General features: G+C 39.4%; 1 pseudogene; it reads right to left on the bottom strand.

The window, feature by feature from the left end:
* Nucleotides 1-16438, bottom strand: part of LOC115869708 — a 38341-nt pseudogene extending 21903 nt beyond the window's left edge.
* Nucleotides 16439-20088: the final 3650 nt, after the last annotated feature.

The following is a 20088-nucleotide window of genomic DNA, read 5'->3' on the forward strand; positions in this document are numbered from 1 at the left end:
AAGTGGGTGAGGGAGACGTGGGATGGGGTAAGATATGATAAAATAATAATAAATTATAAATTATCGGGGGTTCGGGGGGAGCAGGGAGGGAGAGGGGAAAATGAGCTGAAACCAGGGGCTTAAGTGGAAAGTGGGTGTCGTTAAGAATGACGAAGTCAACATATGTACTAAAGTGCTGGACACAGATAACGTATGTACAGATTGTGATGAGTTGTATGAGCCCCTAATAAAATGATTATTTAAAAAAAAAAAGAAAGTAGTAATATCAGCTCTGAAAGCACTAAGTAAATAATGGTGGCAGCTCTCTTAGCCTGTTTCCAGAAACTTTCAGTGCAGAGCAACACCATAACTTGGGAAATCATTAATTTATAATGTGCTCCTAGGAACATAAGAGGAAAGAGATGCTTGGCGTACCGGATATGAAAAGAATCAATCTCTAAGTGTTTTTAGTCTGGACATTTTTAGTTTCGATGCCATCGATATCTATTCATATATATGGAATGTGTCCGTTTCTTTTTCTTTAAAATAGTGACGCACTTCTGTAATAATTAAATAGGGTAATGGATGTATGCACTTTGAACTCATAGTTGAAATTCAGAATAGGTTTCTTTTCTGACCAAATGTTGCCCTGGCTCCTGCTATGTCGCTCCCCAAAGGTGCTCTAGGAGCCATCACGGTGCTTGTAGTTCAGCTAACTCTGGGAACCTGGAACAGAGACTTTCAGCTGGCTCCTGAGGCATTAGAGAAAGACAGGATTCTCATATGTACAGAAGAATGCACCCCAAGCGCTATTGCCACTCCCTGGTCTTCTTTGTACAGGGTTCACCATGACTTTGTGGATATAATAGCTATGTCGTGCTAAAGCAGCTATTGGGGTGGGGGTGGAGGGGTATATTATTGTTTTCATAAAATCATCACAATGGGCTTCCTATCTTGTGACTATTCAAGCCGAATTGGGAAATATCTCATTAGTGGAGCAAAGTAAAATGTTCTCTGCTTTACTTATCATTGATGAGATAGCCAAAGGCGTTGGATTTTAGCTCCTGGGTCAGCTGTTGGGTTTCGTTCAGATAGTTCAGGACATAAATGTTAGGAGCAAATAGGACCATATTTACCATATTCTCCATAGCCACAGGGAATCTGGAGGAGGTTTTGTGTATTTTGCATGGCAGAACCCAGTATGTCACCTGGGAATGTGAATGATTAGATATGTCAGACTAATTTCAGTTAATCAATATCCACTATTAAGACATATTAGTGTCATATTTAGAGACATGCCAAACCATACTTTAAGTAGAGAGAAAGTCATATTTACAAAAAGTGAGCCTCCCAGGATCCTAAAAGAAGTATGTTATCAATGAGTTGATAATTAGACTACAAGTATACTAATAAGATAGGTGGTGGCAATTCTTTTGTTTTAAATTTAAATTTCTTTTCTTTTTTTTCAGTCACAACATTTTTATTATGTGAATTTTTACAATACAAACAAAAAATACAGAAATGCAATGTATCAATACATCAATAAAGAATGGTGACTCTTTTTCCCCTTTAAGAGGCCACGATTCCCATTTCTAGTAAAATAAAGAGACTGCACATATGTAGACACAGGTTGGTTGTTAGCCCCACAGTTTTGCTAGAAATTATCTTTAAATGCATTTCCCCCTCCTATTTAGAGTGTCAAAAGGGAGTTACAGGAAAGTTTCCTTGTTGGTTCCTACCATATGAAAGAAGTTATATTGTATTTTAGCAGGGTCAATGCATGGAAAACATCTAAATTAAACTTTATTACCAAAAAAAGCAGTAATGAGGTTCTGTCAAACAAGAGTACTAAATGAGAATAATATATATTTTTATAATCCAAAACAAACAAATGAACAAACAAAAATGGTTGTTATAAGAAAGCTCTAGGTGCACTGTAAGCATATGGATTCTCTGTTTTTTCCATGTGTATTTTTAAGCAATGGAAGTGTCAAAAAGAGGGTCAACCGTGTTAGACTACATTACATGACAGTCTATGCTGCACTGAAGGGAAGTATTTTGAAGTAATACAGTATTGTGAGTATCATTGTAAGTGTCATAGTTTGCATCATATTATGGCAAATTATCCTCAATGAAAACCTTCTGGAGTCCTTTTATTTTGGAATAGCCCGTAAACACTCAAACCACCAGCACATGATTGTACAATAGTAGTATGTTCTATTGCATTAAATTAAAACATCTCTTTCATAAAAATAGTAGAAAAGAGATTTTACTTTCTAGTACACACTAACCCTAGACAAGTCACAGCATCTTAGTCTCCATCAAAAACAACAAAAGTAATTTTTGTCATGCTGTTAAATCCATCCTTATTGGTTCAACTGGTGAAAACTGGTCAAAAGGATGCAACCAACACTGATGTCCAAACTAGCACATTGGCCATGAACACATAACTGGTGGTCAACAAAGGTTTTAAAAGATCTTGCCTCTCTTGTTCTTTTCCAAGGTTCTTGATGAGTTCTGTTGTTCTAATATCTGTTGTTGAGCTTCCCAGGCTTCTTTCTCATCCTCGCACTAATGCTGTTTCCCCACTAATTCATTGTGTTGTGCTTCCAAGAATAAAGGATAGCTTACAAAGAGCCCTCTGGCACAAATGGAAGAGGAAGAAGGGAGCCTGTAGTCAAGAGGAAGGAGATGGAAATGGAGATGGAGCAAGTGTTTGAGATCAAGGCCAAAGAAACAGGACAGAAATTCCAGGACTGAAGCTGAGCTCCGATGGTGTCATGAACAAATGTTTTAACTTTCTTAAGTGCAAGGTGACTCACTCAAAACTGAGAATGAGGCTCTGGAAGATTCTTTGACCACATTTGGTGGGAGCGTCAAATATAGTTGCTCAGATAGCTCAGTACCTTTGGAAACAGCCCATGTCAGAGGAAGACACTTACCTGTGATTTCTGTATAATGCTGTGGTTAGGAGTGGGGGCTCCAGAGCCACAGTCTGAGTATGGAATTGGCTCAGCCACTTACTAGCTATGTGATCGGAGGTAAATAACTGAGCTTCTTCATGTTGTAATTATTCTTGTTATGATGAATTGATGAAATAATACTGAAAAACATTCAGAACACAATCTGCAACATATTAAATGCTAATAAATGTGCACAGTTGTTATTGTCAGAGTTGACAGTAGGATTATTATAGCTCACTGAGGGTCCTTGGAGCCGAGGAAGAAGAATTTTGACTTAGTGATCAAATAAGCTTTTAGTAGTCCAGATCCTCTTGGTACTACGTGATCCAGAGTCCTTTCCCCTGGTCTCTTAACTATATTCTGCTGCTGTGCATAATAACTCTCAAAAAGAAAAGAAAAGAAAAGGCTAGGCACCTATCAATTTAATTATGCCATTATTAAGACTTATAGCCATAAGAAGATGCTTACCTTCCTCCCTTATGGTTTACAACTTCTGAATAGATTCATATTTTTAAGAACAGATACCACGATGTTTACTTTGATCCTTCTGAAATGGCAAGTGCATACGATAGTATACACTATGGACATAGAACTAACACTAATGTGGCATTACCGTTTCAAAGCTACAATTTTTTCTTAGTGCTGTGGTGGAGCCCAAAAATAAAGTAGTGCTTTGTATACGTGTGTTTGCGATGAAACAATGTCAATGTCAATGCTTTAGTGAGATGACTCTTAAGTGACATAAGTTTCATCACCAATTTCAATTATTATTTGGTTCGTATTTATTATGACTCAGTTCTGTCTTTACCTTGCCCAGGGACACTCTGAGTTCTTATAGTCAGACTCTATGATGAGAAGCCATTGGGCTATGAAAATGGAGGGCTGAATGTGAACCAAGACAGTATCAGTGTTATTCTCGTCTTTTAACGCACGAGCCATGCTAACTTTTTCTCGTAGGCTCAGTGTCCTCATCTGTAAAATGTTTATAAAGTCGCAGTGTTATGCCAACTTTTAATGGAACGTTCAGAAAATTATGAGAGATAATATGTATGGGCATGTATTGTAAGTCAAAGTATATACCCCTGTGAGGCATTGCCCTCAGTACAATTATAAGGATAGACTCTTACCTGAAGCAATGGCCATGGAGTTGAAAGTCTTTTCTTGCTCAGTGCCTTCAGGCTTGGGCAACAAAGAACAAAAAGGAGAAAAGGGAGAAACGTTCAGGTAATAGGAGGACAAGCAAAGAATCTCTGCTTTGAAGAGTGGATTTATACTAAATGATGTGAAATATCCAATTTCCAATTTATTATTATGTTGAGAGTTTTATTTATTTATATTCCTTTGGAAACAATTTTATTTGCATATAATCACATACCATACAATTAAAGGGTTTCACTATGTGGAGAAGAGTTGTGCAATCATCACCACAATTAATTTTAGAACATTATCTTCATTCTTGTACTCACTATTAGTTCCTCATTACCCTCCAACCTCCAGCAACATTACCCTAAAAGATTGTTAATCTAGTTATTGCCTCTATGGATTACCTAGCCTGGATGTCACATAAAGAGAATTGTACAAAAAAAATCCCCAAAATGATAACAAAGTAAAATGCAGGGAAACCTCAATCAGAAAGATAGCAGAAAATAATAGAAACTTAAATAAATAAGAAATGAGTCAAAAGGGAAAATAGATGATAATGTGTTAAATTTTAATCTAATTATACCTACAGTAATTCACTTTCCAATGTACTTTATCTGAGGGTAAGATTATTCACATCCTTAGTATGAGGGAGTTCAAACAAGGCTTAATCCACGTGGGGGTCTGCAAATGGAATTTGGACTTTCATTGCCATTTGCAGCCTTTCTCAAACCATGTACTCAGAATTTAATCTCTAATATAATTCCCACCTCTGATCTTGGATCTTATTATTCACAATCCGTGGATCACCTGGGCTGGCATGCTTTTTCTGCATGGACTTAGCTGACACCACTTGTTTTAAGCTTTTAAGACTCCAGATGTTATTCTTTCTGATAGCCAGGAGCAACATAATTTGTTCCCAATTTATTATTAAGTTATTATAAATTCATAAAATGTTGAAGAACCAGGAATATTTGCAGAGGAAAAAATAAGAAGGAACAATAAAGGCAAGGAATCAGTAGTAAGAGGTGTGAGAAATATCTCAATTTTATGGGAGAGATGGAGATCAAGAAAAGGGACTATCTCACATAATTTTTCAAAGAATTATAAGAAATGAACAATGTTTCCTGTTATACTTTTGAGATGGGAAATTCTGTTTGCTTGTGTGGTGGCCTAGAGGAGAATGCAATTAATTGTCTCTTTCTATTTTAGGGATTGGCACAATATTTTTTAATGTTATGATTGTTAGGGACTCAGAGAAAACATATGGCATGGGCTACAGACTTACCTCCACCAACAGAGTTTTAATGATTGTGTCTTTCTTCCCAACCTCAGGGACTTCAGCAACTTCATTTCCACAGAGCTCTAGGGACTGCATTGCCTCTGCACTTATGGAGAAGTTCACATCTCCTAAAACAAAGGGCCTACACAACATGAGTATCCAACTTGATAGTACTCTAAGTCTTCCTTAATCACTCCAAATGAATATGCTCTGTAACCACTTTGAGGGGCTTCACTTTATCCTCAAAACTGGCTGAAAACCCAAAACAGCAAGGTTCATGCAAACTGAACAGCCAGTGTCCGTGATTATGGGACCCACATGGGGTAGAAGTTATAGGAGAGAGTCATTGCCGATCAAAATAAAAAGAAGAAAAGAGAGAAACTTTGATTATATTTATGGAAAGCATGTGGGAACTGTCACTCACCCAGAGTTTTGGGAGTTACTGTCCAAGATAAAGTTTGTCGCTCACTCCCACTGATGCAATAGTGATTTCAGAAGCTAGGAAGGTTGGAGAGGCTTTCAGCTGAATGACAACCTATTACCCAACACAGAGACCGAAATGATCAGGAAATAGTCACTGAACACATGGAATGAGGGCCAAGAGTGAGCAGTGAATTATGATTTGATAAAAAATGCATGAGGCAGAAGTTCATACATGGTTTAAGAAGCATGCGCATGGCAATGATGAATCAAGACTAATTAGCTACTAGAAAGGTCTTGCATTTGCACAGGGGCAGATGGGAGAAATCTGTAGCTGAGAGGAGGGAAACGCAGCAATCCTTTATGGGCCTTGGTAACACCACTTATTGGTTCCTATACATGCTATGTAGATTTCCTTCTTGATTTCCTTCCTGACTTCCTTCCTCCCTCCATTTTGTCCAACATATTATATTTGTCCACTTTATACAAGGCACAACAGATAGGAATGATTTTTGAGGTACCTGGCATTAAACCTATTGTGTGTGACAAAGGAGATAATTTATAACAAAAAAGTGTTATATAATTGATAAAGAAACAGTTGTGGGATTTAAATGATGGAGGATTTGAAGAGTAACACTCGAGGGACTGAGAACATTGAACTTGGTGTTAGCATCAAGATCCTTTGTCATGAAGTATAATTTGTGGAAAAGAATTCTGAAATTTCAAAGATGTAAAACACACACCTGCACACATTTTATCTGTGGTTTGGAGAGTGGTGGTTTCAGCAACTGTAGCTTAAATGTCCTTATGTATCATGACGGTATATCTCAGATCAAGTGCTGCCTTGCTTCACTCACTGCCAATGAATTCATGTTATCAACTCCATAGCTACCCTATAGGACAGGGTTGAGGTGCCCCCACAAGTCTCTGAGACCATTACTCTTCGCAGGAGTAGAAAGCCCCACTTGGTGGTTTTGAACTGCTGACCTTCCGCACTCACAGCCTCATGTGTAACCACTACACCATCAGGGCGCCTCTTGTCATGCTTAGCACCATTTATTTGTAGTGCTAATACATAAACCTCAGAATTATTCCAAGGCTTGGGAAATGACCCAGGAGTTGATTGGTCAGTGTAGTCTTTCATTCCACCCATCCTTTGCATTCAATTTTGTTTCCCTTACCTGGGTGTATTTGGGCAGGTAGTTTAAGACAGTGGCCTTGAGTTTAAAGGCCTTTCCATAATGACAAAGGATCAGAAACCTGTTTTAGGCTGCAAGCTGGTAGTTGGGAGATACCATTAACTGTAGGTTAGTTATATAACCTATAAATACTTCTCTGGCAGTATTCTTCTGGTAAACACATCTGTACACGGGAGCTTGTCCGTTTTACTGGGAATGTGCTTTTTAGATGAGTTGTTACTTGTGTTCAATTTGGGAAAGAGGTCCTTACCCGGATGCATTTGGACAGGTAGTTTAAGACAGTGGCCTTGAGTGTGAAGGCCTCTCCACGGACCACAGAGTAGGGCATCGTGAGGTCCACAAAGGAAGGCTGGAAGGCTTGGAGAGTGGCGGAAGGAGAGAGACCAAGGCCAGTGTCATTGGACAGGCAGAGGGCCCCGGCCTTCCACTCGGTGATGGTATCAGGGACTGTTACATCCACGTCAGCCACACCCATGGACTGGGGAGGATGACAATGAGAAGAACAGAAGGAAAGCAGGAGAATTAAGTGAGAATCAGCATGTGCAAAGCTAATGTCGAGAACCGAATCCACGCAAAAGTGTGTGTGCACTAGGTTGCGTATTGAGTGGGGACTGAGTTGACGACATAAAAGACACTGTATAATACCCCCTTTCCTTATTAATCTATGGCCAGGCACACATGTCTGTACCTTGAACAGACATCTGAAAGTTATGTCAGTTTGCTCCTGAAATGACCCTCATGAGTTATCACCCCATGGAAGAACACATCATTTACGAAATATGATCCAACAGCTTGAACATTGTACAGGTAGTCCCTGGTAATGAAAGAGATCTAACCCCGTGCCTTTGAGAATGTGTCTGTAAGTTGGACCAGGTACCTAGGGCTCTTATTTGGTCTTCTTACTTTACTGTCGGAAAGGGAGGCCCGGTGGTGCAGTGGGTTATGAGTTGGGCTGCCAACTGCAGTTCAAAGTCACCGGCTGCTCTGGAGGAGGCTTTCTCCTCCAGTGAAGATTTACAGCCTTGAAACCTCCAGGGGAAACTCCACGCTGCCCAGTAGGGTCAACATCAATCTAAACCAACTCTATGGCAGTCAGTTAGTGCAAGAGAAGGCTTCAAGGCTTTTCTGTGATTTAAAAGCTGTACGCCTAGCAAGTGAAGGTCATTATGATGAAGAATTTGTTGCAATAGAGGTTGTTGATTCCATAGTCTTTTTTAAATCATTTTATTGGGGGCTTGTACAATTCTTATCCCAATCCATACATATATCCATTGTGTCAAGTACATTTGAGCATTTGTTGCCCTCATCAGTCTCAAAATAGTTTCTTTCTTCTTGAGCTCTTGGTATCAGCTCCTCATTTCCCCCTCCCTCCCCACACCCCCTCCTTCATGAATCCTTGATAATTTACAAATTATTATTATTTTGTCATGTCTTACACTGTCCAACGTCACCCTTCACCTACTTTTCTGTTGTCCGTCCCCCAGGGAGGAGGTTATATGTAGATACTTGTAATCTGTTCCTCCTTCATTAAAAGGCAAGTAGGAGCTGTCTATCAATCAGAAGTTAGTAATCTTCACCCTGATGTTTATGTAACCTGACTTGTTTGGTTGTGCTCTTTTCCAATTTTGATCTTTATTGAAGTTTCTCTAAATGGTATTAGGTGGTATACCATTTGGCTATATTTAGTTCCCAAGTCTATTTTCTGGAAATTTCAGGAATAATTACTTTACAATTGACCAGCTTTGAGATCATTACATTAATCTATCTGTGCATTTAAAACATGGTAGCTAGGCCTATCCTTACTGAAAAAAGGTAAGAGTTAAAAAAAAATCTTTTAGAACTTTTCAAAAAGATTCTCTTGGAGTTGAAAATGAGAGTGTGCCCATCCCTTCCCCCATTGGCTTGTACAGCCAATGTACAAGCAAGAAGCTACTTACTCCACTACCATCAACTCCCAAATTCAAGTCTCAGAGAAATAGCTCTGTATTACTTCAGGGATTAGATCTGAATTTTGTACATGCCAGTATATTATTTAGAGGCATATCATATGCATCAGATTGAGGACTATAGCCAATTCCTTCCAAAGACATAAAAGAGAAAATATCAATTTAATTCAAGAACGATGATAAATTCATTTTATGTTGCATACATTAAATTTAAGAAAACAAAATTTCAATTTGGAAATGATTTTCTGAACCCTCATTTTCTGTTCAAAACAAGGAATCTTTGCCAGGGGTGGTAACTGAAGATAGCATCATTTTGTGTGAGTGGGGATGGGAAGAGCAAGATAACTTAAAGAGGGTTTTATGGGTTTGGAGGGGCATGTTGGAATTTGAAAGTGAGGGTATCTCACTTTAGAAGGATCAAACAAGAATTGTACATCTCCCTTGGGATTTCCTTGTTCTGCTCCCCTTGCTGTTCTGTTGCACACCCTTAGTGTTTTGCCTCAGTGTGGTGGGGTCAGATTGGGCACAATTCCCACACTGTGTCTCCAGTGTTGTCCCCTGTAGGGCTATGGGTCAGTGAGGATGTCTTGTTTCATAGTGTGGCTGGCCATATGGCCATATGCTCAAAGCATTAACTGCTTTGAGCAGGGATATCGTCCTCAAGGCTTGGTGGGCCAGGATGTGTTCCACTCTCTCTTCTTTCCCCTTCATTTGCTCCCATACGCTCTGATCAGACATGTCCCTCTACCTGAGCTGCAGCTTCAGTGCTGTCCTCTGAAGTACATTCTTCAGGGGGGTGGGGAGGGCAGGGCACGGCACTCCATCAGACTCAAAGGTAAAACTCTCCTAAAGGTCAACAGAGCTTGAACTATTTACAGGCTTTTCTTTTTTCTTTTTTGTCATTGGTTTGTTGTTGTTTTATTTTCTTTTGTTGCTTTGTTTTGCTCTGTCTTGTTTTTGTGCATATTATTATCTCTGTAGGGCTATCTAGATAAGATAGGCTGGATAAACAATCTGGAGGAGAAAACAATGGGATCCATGGTTCTGGGGGTCATGGGAGAGGGGGAGGTGGGGGAAAGGAAGTGGTGTTAACAAACCCAGGGACAGGGAACAAGTGATCCAAAATCAGTGGTGAGGAGCGTGTAAGAGGCCTGGTAGGGATTCAGCAAGGGCAATGTAACTGAGAGGAATTACTGAAATCCAAATGAAGGCTGATGATAGTGGGACAAGAGGAAAGTAAAAAGAAATAGAGGAAAAGAAGTAAGAGACAAAGGGCATTTATAGAAGTCTACATACAGGCATGTACATATGTAAATATATTTATATATGAGGATGGGGACACAGATCTATGTGCATATATTTGTAGGTTTAGTATTAAGGTAGCAGATGGACATTGGGCCTCCACTCAAGTACTCCCTCAACACAAGAACACTTTGTTTTATTAAACTGGTATTCCATGATGCTCACCTTCTCCACACGATCACTGAAGACAAATGGGTGCATAAGCAACGGTGGTGAAGAAAGCTGATGGTGCCCAGCTATCAAAAGATATAGTGTCTGGGTTCTTAAAGGCTTGAAGGTAAACAAGCGGTCATATAGCTCAGAAGTAACAAATCCCACATGGAAGAAGAACACCAGTCTGTGTGATCATGAGGTATTGAAGGGATCAGGTATCAGGCATCAAAGAATAAAAAATCATATCATTGTGAATGAAGGGGAGTGAGGAGTGGGGACTCAAAGCCCATCTGTAGGCAACTTGACATCTCCTTACAAAAGGGTCTCAGGGAGGAGATGAGCCAGTCAGAGTGCAGTGTAGCAATGATGAAACATACAATTTTCCTCTAGTTCTTAAATGCTTCCCACCCCTCACCCCCACTATCATGATCCCAATTCTACGTTATAAATCCAGCTAGACCAGAGGATGTACACTGGTACAGATAGGAACCAGAAACACAGGGAATCCAGGACAGATGAACCCTTCAGGACCAGTGGTGAGAGTGGCAATACTGGGGGAGGTGGGTGGGGGTGGGGTAGAGGGAAGGTGGGGTAGAAAGGGAGAACCGATTACGAGGATCTACATATAACCCCCCACTCTGGGGGATGAACAGCAGAAAAGTGGGTGAAGGAGACTTTAGACAGTGTAATACATGACAAAATAATAATAATTTATAAATTATCAAGGACTCATGGGGGCGGGGGGTGGGGGGGCGGGGAGGGAGGGGAAAAATGAGGAACTGATACTGGGGGTTCAATAGAAAGCCAATGTTTTGAGAATGATGAGGGCAACAAATGTACAAATGTGCTTGACACAATGGATGTATATACGGATTGTGATAAGAGTTGTACGAGCCCCCTATAAAATGATTTTTAAAATAAGCTAATAAAAAAAATCCAAAGTAAACATTGCTCTTCAAATATAATTTTTATTGTGCTCATATTAATTTGGAAAAAAATAAACATATTGAAAGTACAGAGATTTTATAATGAACAACCTCGTATATACAAATTATTCCTTAAGACTTTATTATGTCTTCTTTTTTAAATAATGGAAACATATACATAGAAAAAGAAAAAGAGTTGCACATCTCAAATGTGCTCGACACAATGGATGTATGTATGGTTTGTGATTAAGACTTGTGTGAGCCCCCAATAAAATGATCTAAAACAAACAAGAAAATACATAAATAAACTATGACATATATACACAATGGAAAAAAGTTGTACATCTTTTTTAGGCAAAAGAGCAATGCTTTTTGTTGTTTGTACTTGTTGCCATCCATTCAGTTTGGACTCACGGCCACCTGCACCCAGCAGAATGAAATATCATTGGTGTGCTTGTGTACTTTGATGTGTGCCTATTGCGTCAATGTAGTTCCCTTGAATTCCTAATGAGTGAACCCAATTTAACATTCTGTACACTGTACTGAAACCTGAAAACATGTTGCTTTCTGGATAACAAGGCTAGGGCATTAGATTTGAATCTCTGTCCAATTACCCCATTTCATATTTTAGAAATACCTTGGAAGAGCTATAAAAAATAATTTTTCCAGAAAACATCTCCTCAATATTTCTCCCACTGGGAAAAGCATCACCAGTGATTTCTTTAGTGACCATCGTACAGCTTCTTTTCTCTCAAGTTGCCATCAATTCTATCCCTGACTTTAATGTCCAGTGCTGTGGTTCTATTTTTGTCTGTGTCCACTCTTAGTTCTAATACTTAAGTTTCCAAATGGATGATGCATATACGCGAATCTTTTCCCATTTCCTATTCCATATATCCAGCACATTCTAACTCAACTAGTTATTTCAGTTAAGAAATCATGTCATTATGTATTACAGTAATTCCATTGACTGGCTGGTGAATACATATCCTTCATATCACCTGTCCTTCATTCTCAACTTAACTTTCTACCTGTCCTTTCAGTGTCTCTATAAAATTTTTTATATTTTTCCTCATGCGTCAATTAGTACACTGTACTGTAAATTCTATAAATTCACTACTTAAGCAAAGATCCTATTTTTTCATTCATTCTGTAAAATGTATTGACCATTGTTCTCTACCATTTCTACTTTGCTTCTGCTGACCACAATACATTTTCACTTGGATATTGAGTTTATGAATTAAAAAATGCCACTCAATCTAACTTGGTAATACTTTTGCACTTTCTGACTTTTACTACTTTTGAGGAAAAAAATTATAGAAATACATAACTATTTTGTTCAAATTTCAATATTGAGCATGATCCTTTAAAAACACACATTGAATCATATCATTTTCTCTTCTAACCATCTCCCCAAGATATGTGCAAGAGGCATACCCTTTTACACTTTCTAAGTCTCAGCCACTCAGAGCTGGTTCCCAGGTTACAAGTTAGAAAGACGCTGTCCCTTAGACCAACTGCCTGCCTAGTCCTACTCTGACCCTTAGTTACCTTGAGCTAGGTTAAAGCTCACAAATTAGAATTCAGTGCTTTGGATTGCCAAAAAAGCACTGAAGCTACAGCTCAAAGACAGGGACATGTCTACTCAGAGCACAGAAGTCTTACTTGATTTTCTTTTGATTATTCAGAGAGTTGAGAAAAATATAATTATTATCCTTGATCTTCTCTTGAGTACTTTCGTGGATCTGATTCTCTGTAGAGATCTAATGCACCTTTAAATTTGATAAATAGTTAATATCCTGAGGAATTTAAGGAGGAATTATTATTGGCATTTACTAAAGTTCTAGTTCTACTTTGCTTTGTTCTTTAATAGAAGAACTAAATAGGCACTTACATGATTATAGATCATATATACTGTATTGGCTAGACCAATGTCTACCAAACCAAAACTAAACTCACTAGATCAACCATCAAGTTGATCTCAACTCACAGTGACCACATAGAGATGCTTCTGTGGGTAAATCTTTACGGGAGCAGAAAGTCTCATTTGTCTCCCTTGGAGTAGCTGGTGGGTTTGAATCTCCAACCTTGAAGTTAACAGCTCAATACATATACCACCAAAAATCCTTGTTGTTGTTGTTAGGTGCCATTGAGTTGGTTCTGACTCATAGTGACCCTACGTACACTAAAATGAAACACTGCCCTGCCCTGTGACATCCTCATAATTGTTCTTTTGTTTGAATTCTGTCCTGTGCCATCCACACGATTGCTCTTTTGTTTGAACCCATCGATGCAGCCACTGTGCAGGGGCAGTGAATTATTTAATGTAGCTCTTCTTGCCAAGGTCTCTAACTCCCACCAATGGACTTTTCTCTGCATTAGTCTGGTAGAGAGGTGGGGGAAAATACTGATAAGAATCACCTATGAGTAATTATGAACAGAATTCCCTATAGTATCACCCTCCAGTGTATAAAATGTGTCCTCTGAGAAACAGGAGGTGGGAGCTCATAGCTATCAATAGCCAGGAGTGGAGCACATTTCTACACCTGAGATCCCTGCCCAGTGAACCTCCTGGATCCAGATGACAGATCTATGCTCAGAGGAGCAGCAGCAGAATCAGGAGCAAGAACATGGAACAGTGATGGACTTCCTAACCCATGGAGCAAGGTACGATAAGTGCTTTTGTGCAGGAGGCTGGCTTGCAGAGTTGGATGCTTCTTGGCACTTAATTGGAGAAGTGGGACTTGTTGCTCATGGAAGCGGAGATGACTTTTGACTCATACTGGCCCCATTTGACAGAATACAGAAAAGTTTTTCTAGCCTGTAAACATCATGGAAGTAGATCACCGGTATCTCTTCTGAAGAACATCTGGATGTGTTTGAGCACCAACCTTTTGGTTACAGACCAAGTTCTTAACTGTTTCATCAGGAGGAAGGATGGATAGGTAGAGCTCTCAAGATTGTTAGGGTAATGAAACTATTCTGTATACATTATCACAGTGGACATATGACACTAAAGATTTGTCAAAAACCCATAGGACTATATAAGAGACAGTTATGAACTATGAACATTTAAATAAATGTACTACAGGATTGCATATGTTAATGGAACAAAAGACAATGGGGCATATTGAAACTTACTATACTTTTTGTATACTTTTTCTAAACCTAAAAAACAAAACTGTTCTAAAAATAAATTTTATGGAAATTTAAAAATGTGTACAAACAGAGGTATGAGTCTTCCTGAATAAGAATAACTTCAAAGAATACTCCATAAGACACCCACAACTAAGGAAAATCCTTGCCAACTCACTGTGGTCAGGAGACCAACATCCACCAAGCACAAGCAGGAGACGGGCATATAGCGCAACTCCATAGCCCAGAAGTCAATGCACCGAAAACAATGACCAAGATAACATTGCCTCAGAGGGAAAAGAAGGAAAGAATGAAGCCCATCATATAAACACAGCACACTAAAATGAAGGGAGATAGGAAAACACCCAATAGAAAAGGTACGAGATGACAGCAATGAATCCACAGATAATAGTAATAACTCTGAACGTCAACGGCCTGAACTCACGCAGTAAGAGACAAAAGTTAGCAGTCTGACTCAGAAAACACAAGCCATCAATCTGTTGCACGTCTTAAGCTCACAGACAAAAATAGCCTAAGAATAAAAGGCTGGTGGAAAGTATACCAGGCAAACGGCAATTTGTGCTTCCCCCTACTTTGGGCTCTGCAGGAGAAACACTGGGCTTTCTACTCCTATAAATAGTTACAATCACAGAAACCCACAGCGGGTCAGCATTGACTCAATGGCAGTGAGTTTGTTTGTTTGTTTTAATTGTGTGAGACAAGAGTTCTCATATTTCCCCAGAGGAAAACTCTCAGTTGGGCCTGGACTGCAAAGACGCAAGGTGACCTGCAGCTAAGGCTGTGCTGGCCCAGCGGATATACATTCGGATATAGGATGCGGTGGAAAATTGGAGGTTCTATAGTAAACAATAGCTAAGACGAGGCAATTAATCAGAGAGGATGTTTTGATCTTTACCAAATGGAGAGAAAGCAAATGGTTAACGTCTCCAATAATGCAATAATATTACAAAGAGAAGCCAGATGGATAGTGGCCAAGGAGGCCAGAGAACTCTGAGTTCAAGGTCTCTGGCACTTCCTCTCCCCCAGGAGGTAATGAGGACTACAATCATCCGGTTACTATTTTGGAAAGAATGTGGAGAGGTGTATAAGAGAAGTCCTAAAGTACGCATTTAATTTGACCAACTTTACAATTGGACTTAACCTTGGCTTAACAGAATGAAAATTATTTCTCCCCACTGACCACTTAGCTATTGGTGATTCTTGGTGAAGACCCAACACCTTATTAAAAAAGATAGGATCTATCGTCTCTCTACGCGTATGACCTTCAATGTGAGGTGTGGCAGGGGGGTTAAGCATTAGGCTGCTAACTGAAAGGTCAGCAGTTAGAAGCCATCAGATGCTCTGAGGGAAAAGGATGGAGGCAGTCTGCCTCTGTAAAGATTTACAGCCTCAGAAATTGCATGGAGCAGTTCTATTCTATTCTGTAAAGTTGCTATGGGTAGAAATCAACTGGCCAGCCATGGGTTTGGTTGGCTTGATACATTTGAAATATTTTTGGAGTTAATGTCTACCATCCAAAAGAATGATTTGTACATGGGATTTGAGGTATGATGACTAAACACATCATGATTCTAATGACTGCTTATTTGTTTATGACTGTAATTGGCCCAATAAAAGAAAAAAATATTGCAAGAGTGAGAGATCGATGGAAGGAGAAAAAAATGGATTAACCAGAATCATCTCAGAAGGGTAGCATTTAATGGGAAAGCCAAAGCAAAGAAGAAAGGGAGAGATTGAAATAAAGAAAAGACTCTAGGGAAGGGCCTTGGAGGGAAATTTACCCTTCTGTGGACTCTGAGACATCAACGGAGAAAGAGGATAAGGAGAAGAAACAGCAGACATGCCTGAGGGGTCTGTGTTTTCCCATAGTGAGGGACTAATCTGGAAAGTATTGGGTAAATATCCTTGCCCTCAGCCTGGTCCCTGAGCTGTATTTACCAGGCTTTGTGCCGCTGCTGTTTGCAAAAAGCATCTCCCCAAGGCTTCCAAATAGAGATTAGAATTAGGCCCACATTCCCAAAGGGTCGTTGCCCTCAGAGATTGCCCCATTGCCTTTAGGGCTAAGTTCTGACAGACTGAGGCATTTTGGGCGGACAAAATCCATATGGTAGTTAGAATAAAGGTTCTTTTTCTTTGTTTTGTTTTGTTTTTTCCACTTGAAAGAACAGAAATTTATGTTTTCACAGATCTGGAGACGAAAAGCCCAAATCAGAGTCTTGGTTGAATTGATTCCTTTCTTTTTTCGTCTTCTTTTTTTTAAAAATTCCTTTTATTGGGGGCTCGTACAGCTCTTATCACAAGCTATCCATTCATCCATTGTGTCAAGCACATTTGTACATATATTGCCAGCATCGTTTTCTTTTCTTATTTTAAAAATCATTTTATTGGGGGTTCGTGTAGCTTTATCACAACCCATGCATACATCCATTGTGTGAAACAAATTTGTACATATGTTGCCATCATCATTTTTAAAACATTTTCTTTCTACTTGGGCCCTTGATATCAGCTCATTTCCCCCTCCCTCCCCCTTCCCTCATGAACCTTTGATAATTTGACTATTATTATTATCATTATTTTCATGTCTTACACTGACCATTGTTTCCCTTTACCCACTTTTCTGTTGTCTGTCCCCCTGGGAGGGGGTTATATGTAGATCATTGTGATTGGTTCCCTCTTCCTCCCCCCACCTTCCGCTTCACCTCCTGGTATCACTACTCTCATTATTGGTACTGAAAGGTTCATCTGTCCTGCATTCCCTGTGTTATGAGCTCTTATCTGTACGTGCTCCCGTGTACATGCTCCGGTCTAGCCAGATTTGTGAGGTAGAATTGGGGTCATGGTAGTGCGGTGGGGAGTGAGGTAAAGCATTAAAAAACTAGAGGAAAGGTGTATGTTTCATCAGTGCTATACTGTCCCTGACTGGCTTGTCTCTCCCTTGTGACCCTTCTGTAAGGGGATAACTAATTGTCTACAGATGGGCTTTGGGTCTCCACTCCACACTCCACCTCATTCACAATGATATGATTTTTGTTGTGGTTCTTTGATGCCTGATACCTGATCCCATTGACATCTCACGATCACACAGGCTGGTGTGCTTCTTCCATGTGGGCTTTGATGCTTCTGAGCTAGATGGCCACTTGTTTACAAGCCTTTAAGACCCCAGATGCTATATCTTTTGATAGCTGGGCACCATCAGCTTTCTTTACCACATTTGCTTATTCACCCATTTGATCTTCAGCGATTGTGTCAGGAAGGTGAGCATCACAGAATTCTGGGTTATTAGAACAGAGTGTTCTTGCATTTAGGGAGTACTGGAGTAGAGGCCCAGTGTCCATCTGCTGCCTTAATACTTAACATATAAATATATGTACATAGACCTATATCCCTATTGTTATATATAAATAAATATATATATATATATATATATATATGAAAATGCCTGATTTAGACCTCTATAAATGTCTTTTACCTCCTAGTTCTTTCCTCTATTTCCTAGAATACAGGTTCTTTAAGTTGTACAACAAAGCTCCAGATCAAGGACTTTCAAATGATCTTCCTCCACCTCCTTAAAGCGTTTCCTTCAAAGTGGTGTCAAAGGAAGCTGTATTTGAAGGCCATGGGGCATATTGCTATGCCAGTAATTCATTCAGTACAGATTTATTCCTGGAATTGAGTGAAACAGAACTTTAGGAGAATTGAGTACAAGGCCCTGTTAGGAAAAAAAAATCATAATTGTCTGTGATTGAGGAGGAAAAGATAAAAGAGATGTTAAAAAATGTTTATCAAAGATCAACTTTATGTTCTTCCAGATCAGACTCTGTTCTCATTGTGTGTCTCAGCACTTTACAGTTTGAGTCATCTGAACCATGTCTTCTTTGTTTCCCAATAAATATTGTGTGGCTCTTTACTGTGTTTTAAGTGCTGTCCTGATGCATGCACAATGTGCAATAAATAAGACATTTATTTTCTACACGTTCACAGAACTTGAAGTCTAGTGGTGAATAGAAGAAGCAGATTCAGTGTCACCTCCTGGCCGGTGGACACGGTGCCCAGTCTTTTCAAGCCTTCTCTCTACTTCAGTCTGAGTGTCTCTTCTTTGGACTTTCCCCCCCACCTCTCTTTGCAAAGTAGATTCCTCCCTCTCTATCTTTAAGTCAGACTAGTGTGTCTTTAATCCTAATTACCATAGACTACATTTATTCATTTTAAGTTATGACATGTTTATATATATACACCATTATAAATATGTAGAACAAGTTAGAAAATCTTTGACAAAGTTGAATGTTTCCATATTTACTTGAGATATTTTCATTGTGTGAAATAGAACATGACAGAAACGAGTGCAGTTCTTTCCCCACCCCTCCCCAACCTCATGTCTTTCCCAACTTTCTGATAATAGGTTACTAATGTATATCTTTTTTAATCATGTTTTTTATATTTTTTACCATACACACAGCATATGCATATAGTACACTTTTGTGTGTTTTCTGTTTTTATAAATGCAAATGGTATGTACATATGCTATAATTTATTTTTGTCACTTAATAGTGTGCTTTTAAAGCATGTCTACATTAATATGCAAGATACAGTTTATTAATTTTCATGAACATCTACCTTGTGTAAATACACAAAAACATGTACAAGGGAACTTTAAAAAGCACATGGAAAAATTCCACATCTTTTAATTCCATCTTTCCCAAAACTTTAAAAATCTTTCTTATATTTTTCCATTGCTGAACTTTGGACTTTTTCTAGTTTTAAAAACAATGTTGCTACACAACATTGCTACAAGTCTTGATATTTGATTCCCTACTCCCCGCCGGCATGTTGTCTTCACACCTTGGGGCACTGGGTTGAAGTTTGGTCGCTTGATATTTGAATGGATAAATATGCTCTCTGTAAATTTTTCTTTTTTCGAAGTCATCGTGTCTTTCATTGAATGAATCAGCAAGGTAAGCATCTGCAGGACTGGGGAGTGATCATCTCTCATTCATGGCATTGCTGAGTCAGAGCTAATTCGATGGCACCTAACGGTAACACAGGTGGCACAAGAGGCTTGCACTCCATTACTAACCTAAGACTTGGCAGTTAAAACTCATTTAGAAGCAGACTACAGAAGGAAGGCCATTTAATTCAGTAAAGATTCAAAAAAAACCCAAAACACCCCAAACCCAAACTCACTGCCATAGTCAATTCTGACTCTAAGGGACCATATAGGGCTTAGTTCCTATGGAAATTTCTGTGGGGTTGTAGGACTGTGAATCTTTACAGCAGAAAGCCCCATCTTTATTCCACAGAGGGACTGGTGGAGAGTTGAACTGCTGCCCTTGCAGTTACCAGCTGCAGTAGTGCCCTTGCAGTTACCAGCTACAACTTGAAGATATATAAAAGTGTAGGGGTAGAGCTTAGCCTGTCACTCAGGCCATCGCCTGATAGTACCTCCTTGTGGGTGTGGCCTTCTCATAAGGAGGGTCCTGTGATCCTCTCCCCTTCTCTCCCTGCCTTCACCTTCATGCTGACTGACCCTGATTGCTGCCCGCACCACCGCCAATGGATCCACATGACTTGGCCCCCACTGACCTGTGATCTTCCTGCATTCTGCTTAACTGCATGTGACTGCAT

This window comes from Echinops telfairi, unplaced genomic scaffold, assembly GCF_000313985.2.
Source record: "Echinops telfairi isolate 266 unplaced genomic scaffold, ASM31398v2 ScPeMD7_40;HRSCAF=151, whole genome shotgun sequence".
Lineage (NCBI taxonomy): Eukaryota > Metazoa > Chordata > Mammalia > Afrosoricida > Tenrecidae > Echinops > Echinops telfairi.